We start from the raw sequence: 16,985 nt of genomic DNA, 5'->3' as shown, positions 1-16,985 counted from the left end.
AAAGAGACTGGCTTAGGTTATGAACTAGTTTTTTTTTTTCCCATAAGTGTTTATTTTTGTCACATTATTAAACCCACGCCCACCCATAGAAGTTTCATTTTTAAAAGTAACATCAAAAAAAAAAAAAAACAACTCATTCCTACCTCTAACAGTTCTATAACGCTTGACATTTGGAGTATTTCCTTCCAGGCTTTTGTCTGTGTGAGTGTATAGTATACATATTTTTACACAATCGAAGTCATTTTATAGATATGGATATATACTTTTTTACATATTTATTAAAACCTGATTTTAATAAGCATATAATATGCCATATCCTGAATCCATTTCTGATTGTTCCTTTAAGGTAATTATTCCACCAAAGGGTACAAAAATTTTAAGGCTCTTGATACATGTTGCTATGTTATTTTCCAAAAACTCTGACTCAGTTTATCGTCCCACCAAGTAATTTATAGATTTTTAAATTTGGGGAGCAACCTAGAATTCACTTCCTATGTGTAGATAGATACTTTCTAAAATATTAGCTGCTTTGCTTGATGAAAATTCTCTCCCATCACTTTTTTAATTACTAATGAAACATATTACTTTTTAGGCTTTGGAGTTTTCCAGCTGTGCTGGGTCTCCGCTGGGTGCGTGGTCTCTGCTTCACGCTCTAGAGCGTGGGGCTCTGTGCTCGAGCTCTGTAGTCTTGGAGCACGCACTCCGTAGTTGCGGCATGTGGGCTTAGCTGCCCTGTGGCATGTGGAGTCTTAGTTCCCCCACCAGAGATGGAACCCACATCTCCTGCATTGAAAAGTGGACTCTTAATCACTGAATCAACAGGGAAATCTTTAAAGTTACTTTAAAAAAAAAAATAAATGTGTGAAGTTTTTCTTTGTTCTACTCCTTCCTGGTACGTGGTTTCCTAAATCGCTGTGTGTGTAATTGTGGCTGGTGTAACCAAGAGTGTGTGTTTTGAAGTAAAAAGGCATCACTTTTTGTCACCTGACTAGTTCCTTGGTCACATGTGATCTAATCCTAACGTGATTTCTTGTTTGAACAAACATGATACAAAAGCCAAAATTAACAACAGTTTTTAAAACGTGTATCTGACTTTGTCTCTCTTAAAGAACATGTTTAAGATCTGATTTATACTCTGTGCTTTTACTTTTAACATTATCCTGCTTATTCGGTTCTTTTTTACCCCTGGTTGCTTGAAAACTCCCTCCCTCACCCTTTTCTCTCTCCTTCCATATTCTCCATCAAAAACTGTACCCAGCATCCTCTTAATCCTTGACTTTTATATCACATCCCCTTTTCTCCTGATACTCTGGTCTTTATTTCCACTACCCAAAGTCCAAATCTGGTATGACAGAAATCTAGATTCACGTTGCCACAGAACTCTGATGGAATGATAAGACAGCACACCCCGTGCTGACTTTTCTTTGTGCTGGCTTTCTGAACCCGCCTAGCCGTCAGTGTGTAGCTGTCAATATGGCAGCTTCAGACTTTTTGATATGTTGTTTAGTCACTAAGTCAAGTCCAACTCTTTGCAAATCCATGGACTGTAGCCCACCAGGCTCCTCTAACCCAGGGGATTTCCCAGGCAAGAATACTGGAGTGGGTTGTCATTTCCTACTCCAGGGGATCTTCCCAACTCAGGGATTGAACTCACATCTCTTGTGTCTCCTGCTTTGGCAGGCAGGTTCTTTACCACTGAGCCAGTAAATCCAAATTTTGGATTTTTCAAATGTGGTTTTAGTGTAGTTAATAGAGGTACTACAAAAAAAAAAAAAAAACCACCTTAAAAATGGAAGACGTGTCCATGACATCCTTTGTTTACGCAATATCTCCCATGGGCCAGGTACTGTGCCGTTCGTTGGAAATATCCTTGTGCACACAGCAGAGATGGCTGTTGCTTTTCTGCAGTTTCCAGGGGGTATATTTTGTGAACTGACCTCCACTGTGGTGCTAGTTAGCTTTGTTTTCCATTTCCCTGATCTTTCATCCTCGTGTTTTCTTTTTTTTTTAACATACTATATGTTTCTTTGTAAGATGCCACAAATTCCTAACACAGAGCTGGTTATAAACAACAAAAGAATGTTTCTAGTTAGTCATGTGCCAGCATTTTTTTGCCTTGAACTTGATTAGCTACTTGAGGACAAGGTTTCTGTCTCCCTAATTAGAACATAGTATTTGTTTTTGTATTTGTCTTAATACTCAGCATTGTATGCAGTATATTGCAGTGCTTACCAATAACTGTTTGTGGATATAATTTATCCCACTAAAATAGTTTCTATGAGCACCACCCCTGATTAAAACAACAGTTCTGCATCAGTTCTGCAGTCACTCAAGCAAGAGGCGTTGAAATATCCAAAACAAAGTATTTGCACAGGAAATATTGGGTTTAAAAATCTGCAGGATTGTGAATAGGTAAGAGTCACCAAAACCAGCTAGTTTGATTTTCAGGGAACAAACAGATGGCCAAGAGTTTATTACTATTACTGAGAACCAAGAAGAAAATGGTCTCACTCAAAGGAGAAATTTTACAGACGCCAGCTGAAGTTCAAGATCAAGAGGGAAAGTAGGGTTGTTGAAGGAGTGAACTGGATGATATATCTTGCCCAGTTTCCATTTGACACCCAAAGAGAAGGAAATTAGAAATGAAAAGGTTTGGCTTTTCTTTGGAAATGATCCTTCCCTAGTTGGACTTTGAAGGGAGTGTTAATGAAGTGATTCCAAGTGGAAAACACAGGCGGCTGACCTGAGACCTGATCAACACAGCATCTATTCAGTTTGATGCAGTGAGCATTTCCCCTGTCTGTTCTGTGTAAGACAGTGCCCCAGGCAAGATGAGAATGTGAGGGAGATAGAAGAATGTGGGGGAGGCAACAGTGAAGAAATGCACCAAAGAGGTGAATTCTGGCCCTAGGAATTGGGGAGGAGCTCATGGTGAAGGCTTTGGAGGAGGGCTGAGTCAGAAAGCCAGGCAGAAATGGAAGGATGGGCATTATTCCAGGAGGAGGAAACGTTGAGTACAAAGGCATGGTGATGGAAAATGTGCTCTGTATTTGGTAAGGGGAATTGAATGGCTGGACAGTTGGGATGATGTCAAATTACCAAAGTATCAAAATATTTGGAGACATACGGGTGACCAAATTACATGCTCTGCTTTCACATAGATGTTTGGAGTCCCGTACAGCCTGATCCAGGCCAGGGAATGTTATCTCATGCGTTACATGTGGGTACTACAGGGACCACGTGGAAGTTCATCCTTTTCCACTTCCTCCCTCCACCCTCAGCTAAGCCAGGACTGTTTCTACAATCCTCCTGGGAAGGGGAGAAAACTGTGATGTCATTCATATGGATGAGTTTTTCTTAAGAAAAGATACATTCAGTGCAATCCTAAGGTTCCTTTAGGAATATCTCAGGATTCCCCTGGAATGCAGAGGGACAAATATCAACATGAGGGGAGGGCATACAAGCAGGCCTTGACCCCATTACAAATAGAGCAGATCTGTGTTGGTCTGTTTTACATATTAGCTCTCTGAAAAAGACTTTATTTGCAAAAAAAAAAAGAATTCTATGCCAACAAAACAGGAATAAAATACTTTTATATCTGAATAATCAGAAAACCACAGTAAACCTGTGGAAATGGTAGGAGGCAGGATAGGTGAGTTCAAGGAGGAGGGACATAGAAAGGCAGGCAGTGATATTAATTATCAGAATAATCTATTTTTTAATGTTAAAATTGATTTGAATTTGCTGGAAGGGGGAAATTTCAAATCTATAACTGAGTATAACTTGGAATTGTATGACTTTTACCTTTCTGAAAGAAATTAAAGAATTTCCTGCATGGAGAGAGAAAATATATTTCTCTTGGTGTGAGCAAGTTACTAAAGGACAAGCTTCAGTAATAATATCTATATACATGGAAAATTTATGCCAGCCACCATGCTAAGCATTTTTATGTCCATTCTTATCTAGTCTTTATGTCAAATCTATAAAGTCACTATAATTTTCATCTATATTTCTTCATAATAGAGAAATAAGGCTCAGAAAGTTAAGTATAATCCCCCAAATTACATATTTAATAATAACTAATACTAAGGATAATTAATAACAATAGGAATAGCTGAGGGAGACCATGTAAGAAGTTTCCAACTCATCCAAGTCCAACTTTAAAGACAAATACTGACTGTGAGACCCTAGGTCACTTGATTATATTGGAAAATTCCACAGGAAGAAATTCATCTGGCTGCTACAGCTACTGCAGTCTTTGGATCTTCTGTCTTATGACTCTTCCTTATTATCTCTTGTCTCCTTTCCTCTCCTGGGCTATAATACATTTTTTTTAAGCAAAGAGATGGATGAGATATATGAAGCTTTCACATGCAAGATATGTGATTTTTGCAGCTATAATGGTATCAGTTATTATCAAAATTTTCTCTTTTTATGACAATCACCCTTAAAGCTGCAAATAAATGTATTTTAATGTTTTATCTTAATTCTATTACCAATCAAATATTCCATTCCAGACATTTCAGGGCCAGTGTCTCTCTAGTTCTTTCTTGTGCCTAATCTCTTAGTTTCAGTGTCTTATCGTTAAATGGAAAGAATCAGCTGTGTCTTAAAGAGTGGCGTGACAGTCAAAGGTGACGTCCATAAATGTCTCCTTTAGAGCCTGGTCCATGATAGGCACTTGGAATTGCAATGTTGACAAGAATATTAATGCATGTGTCTTTCCTTTACTTGGGGAAGCTGTCCTGTTTAGTTGATAATTATTTCACTGAATTGTGTCTGTTATTTTACAGGTTCTGTATATTTGATGATCTAGGATTTACATCCACACCACTTCTGTTACCGAGAATTAGAACAGAGGAGGCTTGGGTCTTGCTGGTGCGGACATCTCCTAATTCCAAACATCTCCTAAATCCAACAAGAAGAAAGAAGATGAGAAGGTAGAGCAAAAAGAAGGGAGAAAGGGGAAGGGCGAAGGTACAAAGGGGAAAGCAGAGCCAGGCGGGCTCTTCGCAGGCAAGTTTTCTCCCGCCTCCTGCGTCTGCCGCAGGCTGAGCACAGTGCCCCTCCTTTGCTCTGTGGGTTCTGCCATGCTTTGTGCTGCCCACCAGGCTGGATCTGTGAGTTCCTGCCAAGTGGCAGAAGGCCCATCAGTGTCTGCTGAACTAGAACCGCTAAAAGGTTCCACGCTTCTCACACACCGAGGGTGTAAACTGAAGGGTATATACTCCTGGGGATGACCTCACATCATCCCAGTATATGCAACTGACACCAGCACACCGGTTAAAGTACGTCCTGGTGATACCTTTGTCGTGTCTCAGAATAGCTACAGTGATTGTGAAAATCTGTCTTTTGCTTGCCGTGTTGTGAATCAGTTCAGTTAGAGCAAAATTGAAGCGCACATCCCAGAGACGGTTGTGGAAAGCCCCAAATCTGTTTATGCAAGTCTTCTTCGAGCTCCCAGGGCTCCTGTCCAGCTGGTCTGCCAGGCCAGGAACTCTGCAAGTTGGCAAAAGTGAAACCTCCAAGCTTCTATTGGAGCAGCTGTGCTGTAGAATCCCTGGGTACTAATCCCTTGTCAAAAGGCGGCAAAGTGGGCGGGGAAGGAGAGCTAAGCACTGTTGGTGAAGAGAACAGGCTCCTCCTACAATGTACCTGCTGCCCTCTCACTGTCTGCTTTACCGCCACACACCCCCAGAGTAGGGACCAATCAGATCAGGGCTCTCATTACCACACCAGGCTCAGCAACATCTGAACAGCAGCAGCATTACGGCAGGAGACTTGAAGAACTTGACCTGAACCCGCTTTGTTTGTGGAGGAGGGGCTTAGAATCTGGGTCCTACAGCTCTGCAAGTACAGTAACAAAGATGTATTTGGAAGGTCCACGGGGCCTCTAACCCCATAGGTAATTGAGTCCAAAGGGTTTTTGAACTGATAACTGTCAATGGAAAGCCTCTTGGAATAACTTCCCTGGAGCTTTAAATTAGAAAATCTAAGGAAGATTTTCTCAAACTCTCAGCAAATGCTTTGTTGCAGGGGCTCTCCCATGCATCCTGGGGTGTCTGGCTGTCTCCCTGGCTTTTATCTCCTAGATGCCAGTAGCATCACCCTCTTCCTCCCAGCTGTGACAATCAAAAATGTCTCCAGATGTTCTGTGGGGAGCACAATCGCCCCCAGCCACTGGTGGTAACTCACATGTCTAGCTATAAAATGAAACCTTCTTCAAATACAATTTAAGCTACCTTGATGATCTCCAGGCTAGCTGTGCTTTCAAAAGACTTGAAATGGGTACCCTAAGCCTGATGCCAGTTCAGCAACTCTTTCTCAACTATCCAAACTCATGGAATCCAACCACCCCAAGGGCTCCCTGGGGGAAATATTGACATACGTGAGAACAACTTCTTCAGGTTTGTTCATTAAATCAACAAATATTTATTAAACAATATGCCAGATTATAGAATTTGGAGAGATTTTCCTGAAGTTTCTCATGAGGTAAAATCCCTTTTCTGTCTCAAAGAAAAGAAAAAGTGTAATGATGCTTTTAAACTGCCAACTTCTGGACTGTTTCTGGACAGTTTAATCAAGACCCAATTATCCTGCCTGTTTAGGGCTTCGCTTCCTCATCTCTGTATTAACAGGAACTCACCTTGATGCTTTGCAGTTATCATCACTGACAGCCTTTCCCCAGATAGCGGCATCCAAAAACCAGAAACAAGGACAGATCACTGATGGAAGGCCTGTGGTTTGCCAGATTCTCTTCTGCACGAGCAACACACCAGCAGCGATTTTGATCCAAAGATAACATTAGACATAGGCAAGGAAACTGTAAATGTAATCATGCAAAATACAAGAGAAATACAAGCAGAATGAGATGGCCACCTGGGAAGGCAAAGGACAGATGTTAAATAGTCAGAGGAGGTCAACCGATGACATATTTAGAGGACACATCTACAATTTAGGGTGATAGTAAATTTGAATAATCTGGGAAGTGACCCTTTGCCCTTAAGAATTACTCTTTCCTTCTTCTGCATCATGTTAGCACTTTAGGCACGTCTTCTGTGGCCTTTACACATGCTGCGTTTCCCAACCAAGAGCTTTCTTTGTGTTTTTCTTCCCCATTGGTCAAGAGTGGGCCCTTGTTTATCCATCTCTGCACATCCCCAGGGGCAGTTCTACTCTCTGCACACTTGCCAATGCTCAGGACTAGTGTCAGGCTCCATGTCACCAGTAGGTAAGACACCTTTTATGCATCTTATTCACTGTGGTTTTCCCACTGATGGTCTTTGCCTCTCAGCTTCCATCCTAACTAGGGTAGTTCCTCAGCCATTCTCTAAATTGGTAAATCAGTGCCCTGGAGGGGAATACAGTAGAAGATATAAGCTCGACCATCATTTCTTAGTTCAGGGCCAGTATTAATCCTAATACGCATTTCATCATAACACGCTCCTCAAGCATAGAGTCTGTTGGTGTGACTGGGAATCAGAGGGTCCTCACACAGTCCTCAAGAGAAGGATGATAAATAAAGTGACGGACAGAAGACAGAATGCTCACACCTGGTCCAGGCCCCAGTCCGGTTAATATCCTGCCTCGTCTTTCACACCACGCTTTGTACTCCCTATAGAGACATGAAACAGCATATGAGGCAAAATGCCTTGGGTCAAATAAAACAGCATGGATAAAAAGTCCTCCTGTGTGTAGACCCATTCTTCTCTGAACCTTTGCTATAAATCCAAATAATAGCACCTGCATGTTTCCAATGCGAGAGGAAGTTGTGATGGTCAGGAACCAACTTAAGAGTTTTGACCTCAAGAGGCACTTGCTACTTAGAGTATTATTGTCTTACTCATATAGTCAACAGTTATTTCTCAGTAGATGCTGTTTTGGGGGCATAGTGCTAGGTGGGCTTTAAGGAGGACACACAGGTTAACGAGACCTTGCCCTTGACCCCGAGGGGCTTACTCTGAAGCTACTCAGAGGGGGCTACATGGACTGTGCCTGACCCAGGGGTTGTTTGTGACCCTCCAAATGGACAAGAAGGAAAAAGTAAACTTGTACAGCAAATAATGTCATGTCTGTTGAATCTGATATAAGTCAAATTGCATTTTATGTCTCATTTTTAATTCGTTTTCAGTACTAATTATGTTATATAAATGTAAGGATCTACAACAGGTCAAAAACTAAAAAACAACTTGTCCTTAACTGTTTACAGTTTCAGCAGCACTGGTAAAATGTATACACATGACTAAACTATTAATATAAGACAGGCAAGGATAAATGTATGAAAAAGCTGAAATACTTTAAAGAGGGGGACTTCCTTTGTGGCTCAGATGGTTAAAGAATCTGCCTGCAATGCAGAAGAGCTGGGTTTGATCCCTTGGTCAGGAAGGTTCCCTAGAGAAGGGAATGGGTATCCACTCCAGTATTCTTACTAGAGAATTCCGTGGACAGAGGAGCCTGGCAGGCCACAGTTTATGGGGTTGCAAACAGTCAGACATGACTGAGCAACTAACACTTTCACTTTCACAAATAGGAGGAGGAAGATCCTGAAAGAGATGGGTGCCAAAGCACAGAAAGCCTGAGAAGTCACAAATTTCCCCTTTCCAAACTGAACAAAATTCATCAAACTAAAAAAAGAAACAAATTATTATTGACACTACGAGGAAAAATAATCTCCTTATGATGAATGATGAACTAAACTTTGTCATACTTTAAATATACAGAGATATCATTTAGGTATGAAACTTGGGACCAAACGTATAGAAGATCTGGAAATCTAAACAGAGTTTCTGGAAGAAATGAACAGAATGGTTGAAAACAAGCCAGAGATTCTCAAAACTACAAAAACGCCTCAGACCAGAGAAGGATTGGTTCTGCGGACATGGGAGACCCCAGAGTAAGTTGCTCCGTGTTCCTGCTAGAGCTATCTTTCTTTACCAGATAAACAATGTTCTGATGCCACAGAGCTGAGGTGGGGTAAATAAATTTGATAATGGTTTTCTGTAGTCTAGCGGACTGCAGAAGGCAAGTAAGTAATGATAGCCTAGCAGCAAGTCTCTCAACCAAGGCCTGGCGACAAATGAGGTAGATTCAAAGGAGGACCATGCCTGTAGCCACACCAAACCCAGTGCTTGCTAGCTAGTGGGTGTCTCCAAAACTAGAAATCTGTACAGGAGTCCACTCACACCAGACAGGAAGACCTGAAATCTGAAGGATACCCACCCGTGGAGATGGAATCCTCTCCCGCTTCATTGAGATGTTTTTTGGAAGTTCCACTGAAGTTCCAACAATACTGGAGATGAATTAAACAGAAGCAAACTGGCAAATGGCCTTGGCTGCCTTTCTTGGGAAGCTGAGAGATTATCAACGTCTCACTGCAAATCTCACATTGTAAGAGACATGTCATAATGTCTACATTTGAGGTAGACATTATTTCAGGAAGACAGACTACCTTAAAAAAATGAACAAGAGAAAAAAGAAGGCAAGAGAATTGGCATGTTTCAAGCATGAAAATTCTGTCCCCAGTCCTTTTTTCCTTCCCCCACCACCAGAAAGAAGGGGTGAGAAAGGGTGGACAGGTATGGGGAAGAGTGAGAGAAGAAGGCTCGTTTTAAAAGAATTTCAACTGAAAACAAACATGACAACTGTACTGAATTCTCAAATTCTAAAGCACATGGACAAAAAGATGGCCAAAATATGGTAAGAAAACATGATACAAGGAATGGAGATTTAGCAGAACTTAGGAAAGCAATTGAGGAGAAAAGCAATGCTTTTAGAAACATAAAGCTGCATTGATCAAAGCACGGAGCAGAACCATTGCCACAGGAAACAAGATTTGAAAAATACATGAAATGTAGCATATCATGACAAATTAATAATGTAAAAAGCAAGAGTGGTAGATGTGGAGATAAAGACAATATATATATAGATACGTGTATTCTATATCATATATTATGTTGAATAATACTTTAATGTTATATGAACTTCTAATCTGACAAATGGATAATTGGTGATCATAAAGAAAATTAAGATTTCTATTAGAAGAAAGCAAATATTCAGATGAGGAAGTCCTGAGTCTACACACTACAAGGGCTCACAGAGCCTGAAAAAAATCAATAAGCATCAAACAGTGCTGAGAGAAAATCAGTAAAAATACTGTACTACAGTGATAAAGAGAGCATTCTGCAAGTATCTACATAAAATAGGCAAGTTACTTAAGAAAATAAGACGGGCCAGGTTGGATTTCTCATAGCATTAGTGACCAGAACATAATGATAGCCATAGGTTAAGGGGCTTTAAGGAAGGCACGCCTGGCCTGGCCATTCTTTTACTGTGTGACCTTGTCCTAGTGCCGGTTGTTTAAACTTTCTGGTTCTCAGTTTCCTCATTTCTATGGAAAGAGGACCCTGTCATAAAATTAACCACTGCATGCTTTTCTAACTCCATAGAGGTCAGGAAGAGGAATAAGACAGAACACCTATCAAAATATGAAAGTCAAAGAAATCACCTCCAAGGCACCATAATATACAATGTAAGAAGCTACAAGAAGAATTTCTGAGAAACGTAATGGGGATGGTGACTTTATTTACCTTTCTAGTCCTCGTTAGGTCAAATAGAAAATGAAGTCAACAAGGCAGAAGTGGCTTTAAATTACATAATCAGTTAAGTAAATATCTGTTTTATGTCTCACAACCAAGAATATATATTAGTGAGTTTAAGAGGCATTTACGAAAATGTTCCAAACTACTTCAAAAATAATTCCAATAAGTAAAAATAGTACAGGCTGAACGCTTTAATCACATATGCAGCAAAACACAAAATACATAAAAGAACAAATGCTACCAGCAAACTCCCTGCCCAGCAAACGAAAATTAAAAAAAAAGAATCTCGACATTTCTAATGCTAAAGAGAAATCGAAACCGCAAATGCAAAACATATGGAAAACTAAATGAGAATATTTCACCCCAAAATCTCTCGGATATGGCACAAACTAACAAGGTACAGATTCACCTTCACACACATTTGTTACTAAAATAGAAGTGTAGCAATAGTAAGATGATCATTTTCTCAAAAAAAAAATCTAGTGAAAACACTCAAAAATAAGGAAGCTGAAGGGAGGAAGTCATAAAGGTAGCGTGTATTTACATGCTAAGTCTCTCAGCTGTGTTTGACTCTTTGCGACCCGGTGGACTACAGCCCGCCAGGCTCCTCTATCCATGGGATTCTCCAGGCAAGAATACTGGAGTGGGGTGCCATGCTCTCCTCCAAGGAATCTCTCCAACCCAGGGATCGAACCCAGGTCTCCTGCATTGGCAGGTGGGTTCTTTACTGCTAGTGCCGCCTGTGAAGCCCATAAAGGTAACAGAGATGGATAAAACAGAAAACAGAAAGAAAAAGACTGAAGGACTTTGGTTCTTTGAAAACATAGTAAAACAGATAAATCAGTAGCTGGTCTAATCCATGACCAAAAGCAAGACTGCTCAATACTCAAAATTAGTAATGAGAATTACTAATTAGTAATGAGTAATGAGAAAGAAAAATCAACCACAAATTTAGACTATTGTGAACCAACAAGCATATGGAAAGATATTCATGCTAACAAATAACTACATTAATTCTGATTTCAAAGCAACACTGAGATAGTATTTATAGCCATGAGACTGGCAAAGACATGTCTCCGTTCAGCTTAGGGGAAGATGGGGGATAACGGCTCTTTTTCTGGACTTGATGAGTGTGAAAATTCATACATACTTCCTGGAAAAGCATCTTGGTAATCTTTGTCAAACTTTTGAGTGTGTGTAGCCTTTGACCAAATAGATTCACGCACGGAGATATGTTCTAAGTAGATAATCAGACACACACATTCATGCGTATGGCACAAACAGCAAAACATATTTTATGTCCAGTGAAATGCATGCCTTTAAAAAATATGTTGTAACTGACTTGAAAAGATGTCTACAATATGTTATGCAAAAAGAATCATGTAAATGGGAAATTATAAATTCAAAATAAGGTATTTGAATACCTACTCAATGCCAGACACCCATCTAGACTATGTGGTTGGAAGCAGTAAATAAAGTGGAAAAAGTTCCCGCCCTCATAGACATTGGAACAAAAGTTAAACCACCACTAATCAGTTCACAGGGTCGCAAAGAGTCAGACGTGACTGAACTACTGAACAGCAGTAATCAGTTAACATGACAAAGGAAGATGGTCACTGTGTATGAATAGGAGTCGTCTGTATTTAATATGACTTAGGGAAATTTCTACTTTCTTCTTTATTTTTCTGTACTGTTTGAAATTTTAAAATGGATATATCTGATTATTTTAATCAGGAAAAGTTATTTTCTGAAAAATGTTGAAATGATCTGTGGTTGAGGGCATGGTATAATTGACATTTAAGGGGGTGCTAGAAAATAAAGGTAGAATTTGCATTATTCAGATTGCAGTGATATGATTATGATCAATATATTATCAGTGTTTATCAAACTTAAAATAAGAACAGTAAGCTTGTTCATATAAATGCCCAAAAACTCACAAAGTGACATGTCTAGATTTAACAAATCCAGAAAGTTGTTCTGAGTTTTCATTATCCAAAGAGGAATACAAAATCAATTAACTACAGTTCTTATGAGGCATTAAATGGTCAGAATTTCTCAGAGATGAAAGAGCAACAGGAAACTCCTGTGTGGCTCCAGGTGGTGGTAACTCTACCACAATATTGGAAATTTCTTAGATTTTCCAAACCTCTTCTCATTTGAAAAAGCAGTAAAATATTTGAACAAGAAAAGAATGCGTGCTTTAGTGCAACTTATTTTTCATGTTTGACTTTAATTTGGGGACTACAGACTCGGCATTTTGATATTGACATCTGTTTTATGTTTTGATTATTCTTACATGGGCACTTCAGTTAATGTGAACTCCTCAACTTTTGGGTGACGTCTGTCATTTGAACCGCAAAACTGTCTGCGGCTTCCCCAGGAGCCCATCATGGGAATAATGGGGTTCATCGCCTTCCCCAGTACCACATTCATTTGTCTTCTTTATAAGGTTGACGTTAGTGTTGGAATCCCTGCCCGCCACTGTCTTCTGGAAACCATCTGAATCTACTTGGCTTGGGTCAGCAGTGTGGCTCAGGGCAGAAGAATCTCAACAGCACCCATGATCCTGTGCCGCACTGGAGCACCTCTGTTCTATGATCGGAAAGCAAAGGCCTCACATTCAACCCGTCTGTCTGTCATGATAGAGCTCCCCCATTCATAAATAAAAAAGAGGGTGTTTAGGAGGGATATGTTCCATTGATGCTTTGGAGTAAAAGTTGAGAGAGGCATGAGGAAACAAACTGTAAAAGCGATGAATTGTATTCTAATGTAACAGTTAAACCTGCATAAAAGGAGCTTCTAAATAAGAAATTGCAAGCTAGAGAGTCTAGGCACCTTGACAAAGTTATGAGACACTATTCTGTCAACCCTACCCTAGGATACGCTCTTGTCCTCATGGTACAAGAAGACTGCTGGAGTTCTAACCATCTGATTAACATTCCAAATAGCATTAAAAGAAGGAGAAGAGAAAAACTTTTCCTCCCTTGTTTGGAGACTTCCTTGCAAAGCCACACAATACTGCTGTCTAAATTCCAGTTTAGTCATTGGCTTCCAAAAACTACAAGATAAGTTGCTTCCTTGGTGGTTCAGATGATAAGAATCTACCTGCAATGCAGGAGAACCGGGTGCAGTCCCTGGGTTGGGAAGATCCCTTGGAGAAGGGAATGGTTACCCACTCCAGTATTCTTGCCTAGAGGATTCCATGGATAGAGGAGCCTGGCAAGCTATAGTCCCTGAGGTTGCAGAGAGTTAGACATGACTGCTTGACAAACACTTTCACACTTTCAAGCTCAAGGAAGCAGGGTTTTTGTTTGTTTTGTAATTTTTCCCCAGGTGGTAATGAGCCAGCTAAATCACAGTCCTTATTAATAGGGAGAATGGATAGGATATTAGGAGGCAACACAGAAGCACACACTAGCACAGGCGTACATAATTTTAATAACTGTTACCAAATTATTCTTAGAGAAGGGACTGCTACTACTAAGTACCCTGACACATTACTTGGGTATGAGAAGATAGGGCTTAAGTCAGGATCTAGAGAAAGAAGGCAGGTGTGAAGTAGGACTGAATTTCAAATGAGAAGATTCTGACTTTTGTTGCTGTGCCCAAGAAAGAAGACAATAAGTGAGGAGAAGATAAGGCAAAAATAATATGTGAAGGGGCCAGAAAACTCAGAGAGATGGGGAAGGAGGGAAAGGGAAGAGAACGGAAGGATAGAAAAAAAAACATAAATGATAAAGGAGCCAAATGGATTTGTATTATAGAGCAAGAATGGCCAATATGTACACTCACCTGCCCCTGCCCAAACTTACTACATTCACAAAGGCCATGTGCCATGGGAAGAGGGTGTTCCTCTAGAAAAAAAGGCTAGGAGGATTCTTAGCCAGTCAGTGGGCCCCACGTGGGGCAGTGGACGTGAACATGAAGTGGAAGCAGCAGTTTTGAGATAAATGTGACTGAGAATAAAAGACTTGCCATGAATCACAGACATTTTGGAGGCTCTTAAAACAGTGGAAACGGTGTCAACTTTATTTTGGGGGGCTCCAAAATCACAGCAGATGGTGACTGCAGCCATGAAATTAAAAGACGCTTACTCCTTGGAAGAAAAGTTATGACCATCCTAGATAGCATATTGAAAAGCAGAGACATTACTTTGCCAACAAAGGTCTGTCTAGTTGAGGCTATGGTTTTTCCAGTGGTCATGTATGGATGTGAGATTTGGACTGTGAAGAAAGCTGAGTGCTGAAGAATTGATGCTTTTGAACTGTGGTGTTGGAGAAGACTCTTGAGAGTCCCTTGGACTGCAAGGAGATCCAACCAGTCCATTCTGAAGGAGATCAGCTCTGGGATTTCTTTGGAAGGAATGATGCTAAAGCTGAAACTCCAGTACTTTGGCCACCTCATGCGAAGAGTTGACTCATTGGAAAAGACTCTGATGCTGGGAAGGATTGGGGGCAGGAGGAGAAGGGGACGACGGAGGATGAGATGGCTGGATGGCATCACTGACTCAATGGACGTGAGTTTGAGTGAACTCTGGGAGTTGGTGATGGACAGGGAGGCCTGGCGTGCTGCAATTCATGGGGTCGCAGAGTCAGACACGACTGAGCGACTGAACTGAGCTGAACTGAACTGAGGAGTAGACACATAAGTCCATAAGTCATGAGAAGATATTGAGCCAATTCTCTTTAGAGCTTAAAGGACACTTCCATGCGAGTTAAGTTGCTGTAAAACTTTGTTCCTTTCCATCAATCTCCCAAAGTAAGGGGTATGGAAAAATGTTTGAGCTTTAATAAAATGTTTGCACTTTAGTGAAATGTTTGAGCTTTATAACATAGTGAAACAAAGTTAAATGCCATATAGCTGGTAAATGGTTCAAGCAAAACCAGAGCCTGTGCTTGTCATGGCCTTCTTCCTTAGGAAGGAAACACGTGTCATTATCTAGTCAACTGAGAGTCTGGGGTGATGTGGTCAAATGCATGGCTGAGTCTAGGCTTGGCAGTGCGAGTGCCCTGATCCATTCATAATCCCTGCTCTGTGCTTTGCATGTGTGGTGTCAGCTACCGCGCACTAGATCTCTTGTCCTCCCTAGGCCATGATGACCCTCTAAATTGCAGAGATTTACAGGAATGCCTTTGGGTGTAATAGATATAATAAGTCATGTGTGTTCAGACTTGGCAAGAAAAGGGATTTTTAAATCACATAATTTTTAGTAAAATCGTGTCTAAAGTGGGACAGGAAATCAAAAAGATGTCTATAGATTGAAGAAACCCTAGTTTATCTAGTTCAACCTATGATGCGATACTTCAGCTTCTTCTAAAATAGTCTGTGAAGAATCCAGCCATCATTGGGATTCCTCACGGGGCTGGAATAATGATGACTATGGCAATGGTAAGTAACATGGGCAAGTCTCCTACCGTGTGCTGCATGTTGTGCTAAGCTCTTCACAAAGCACTATCTTACCTAATTCTCTCAGCAATCTACGAGGTTCAAGGCTACCATTATCCTCACTTTCTCGATGAGAAAACCAACATCATAGGTTAAGAATTCTGCTTAAGGTCCTACAGCTGGTATGTGTTGAAATTCCTCCAATCTGGAGGCCTCTTGCCATGAACTGAGTTGGTAACCCACATCCAGGAATGAGCACAGGGAGGCCAAGCAGAGCATCACCAACTCCCAGGAGCAGGAAAAGATTTTCATTCCTCTTCTGAGTGCTTCCCAGAAACCAGATCAGTGCCGGGATGAATTAATATTCCTAAAAGCAGCTGGGAGGGTAGTGAAATGTTTGTTCTCAGGCGTTTTATTGATTTGGTTCCTGTTAAGAAGGAAATCTCACAAGTGAAATCTGGAAGAACAAATACTTTTCTGAAAATATTTTCTTCCCCACAGCACTCCAAGAAAGAGATCCAATGTCCTGCAACTAGAATTGGATTATAGTAACAAAGGCCTCTGAAAAAATAATTTAATGCACTTTCTCTCTGAGAGACAAATTAGGAATTTATTGATGCTTCTCCTCATTAGTGTTTTGGTCAATAGAACACCATTTTGACCCTGGTGGGAATTTTCCAGAATGATTAGTGAAGACAAATCCATGGACTCCAATCAGCGGGAGGTGACTGCACTTGGCCAAGGGAAGGCACAAGGTCTTAGGGTGTATCTGTCTCCACCTCTAGATTCAGTGGTGTGGTAGGTAAGAAGTGCCTGTCATCCATCCCCTACCACTGTGAACTCGCTCATTCATTCCTTCTCCCTCTCCTCTAACATGGCAGCAGACGTGATGCACCAAGTCTTATTTTAGGCACTGGGAAGGCATCAGTGGATGAGCCAGGTTATCAGAGGTTAGAGTTCACAGGTTCACTGGAGGAGATGCAGACAACCACACTGACCAAC

At 40.8% G+C, this 16,985-nt stretch overlaps 1 long non-coding RNA gene across 1 annotated transcript in view; it reads left to right on the top strand.

Annotated features, from left to right (window-relative positions):
- LOC147348372 (uncharacterized) overlaps window positions 1-7,685 on the top strand; it is a 41,129-nt gene extending 33,444 nt beyond the window's left edge. Inside the window, exon 6 of the long non-coding RNA XR_015151527.1 lies at window positions 4,794-7,685. This is a non-coding gene — a long non-coding RNA (uncharacterized LOC147348372). The remainder of the gene's footprint in view (window positions 1-4,793) is intronic.
- The last annotated feature ends 9,300 nt before the right edge of the window (window positions 7,686-16,985 follow it).

The sequence above is a fragment of the Bos grunniens genome, chromosome 22 (genome assembly GCF_055505025.1).
Source record: "Bos grunniens cultivar Pamir isolate PY7600 chromosome 22, Bosgru_T2T1.0, whole genome shotgun sequence".
Classification (NCBI taxonomy): Eukaryota; Metazoa; Chordata; class Mammalia; order Artiodactyla; family Bovidae; genus Bos; species Bos grunniens.
This window is presented reverse-complemented; position numbering and strand designations above follow the sequence as displayed.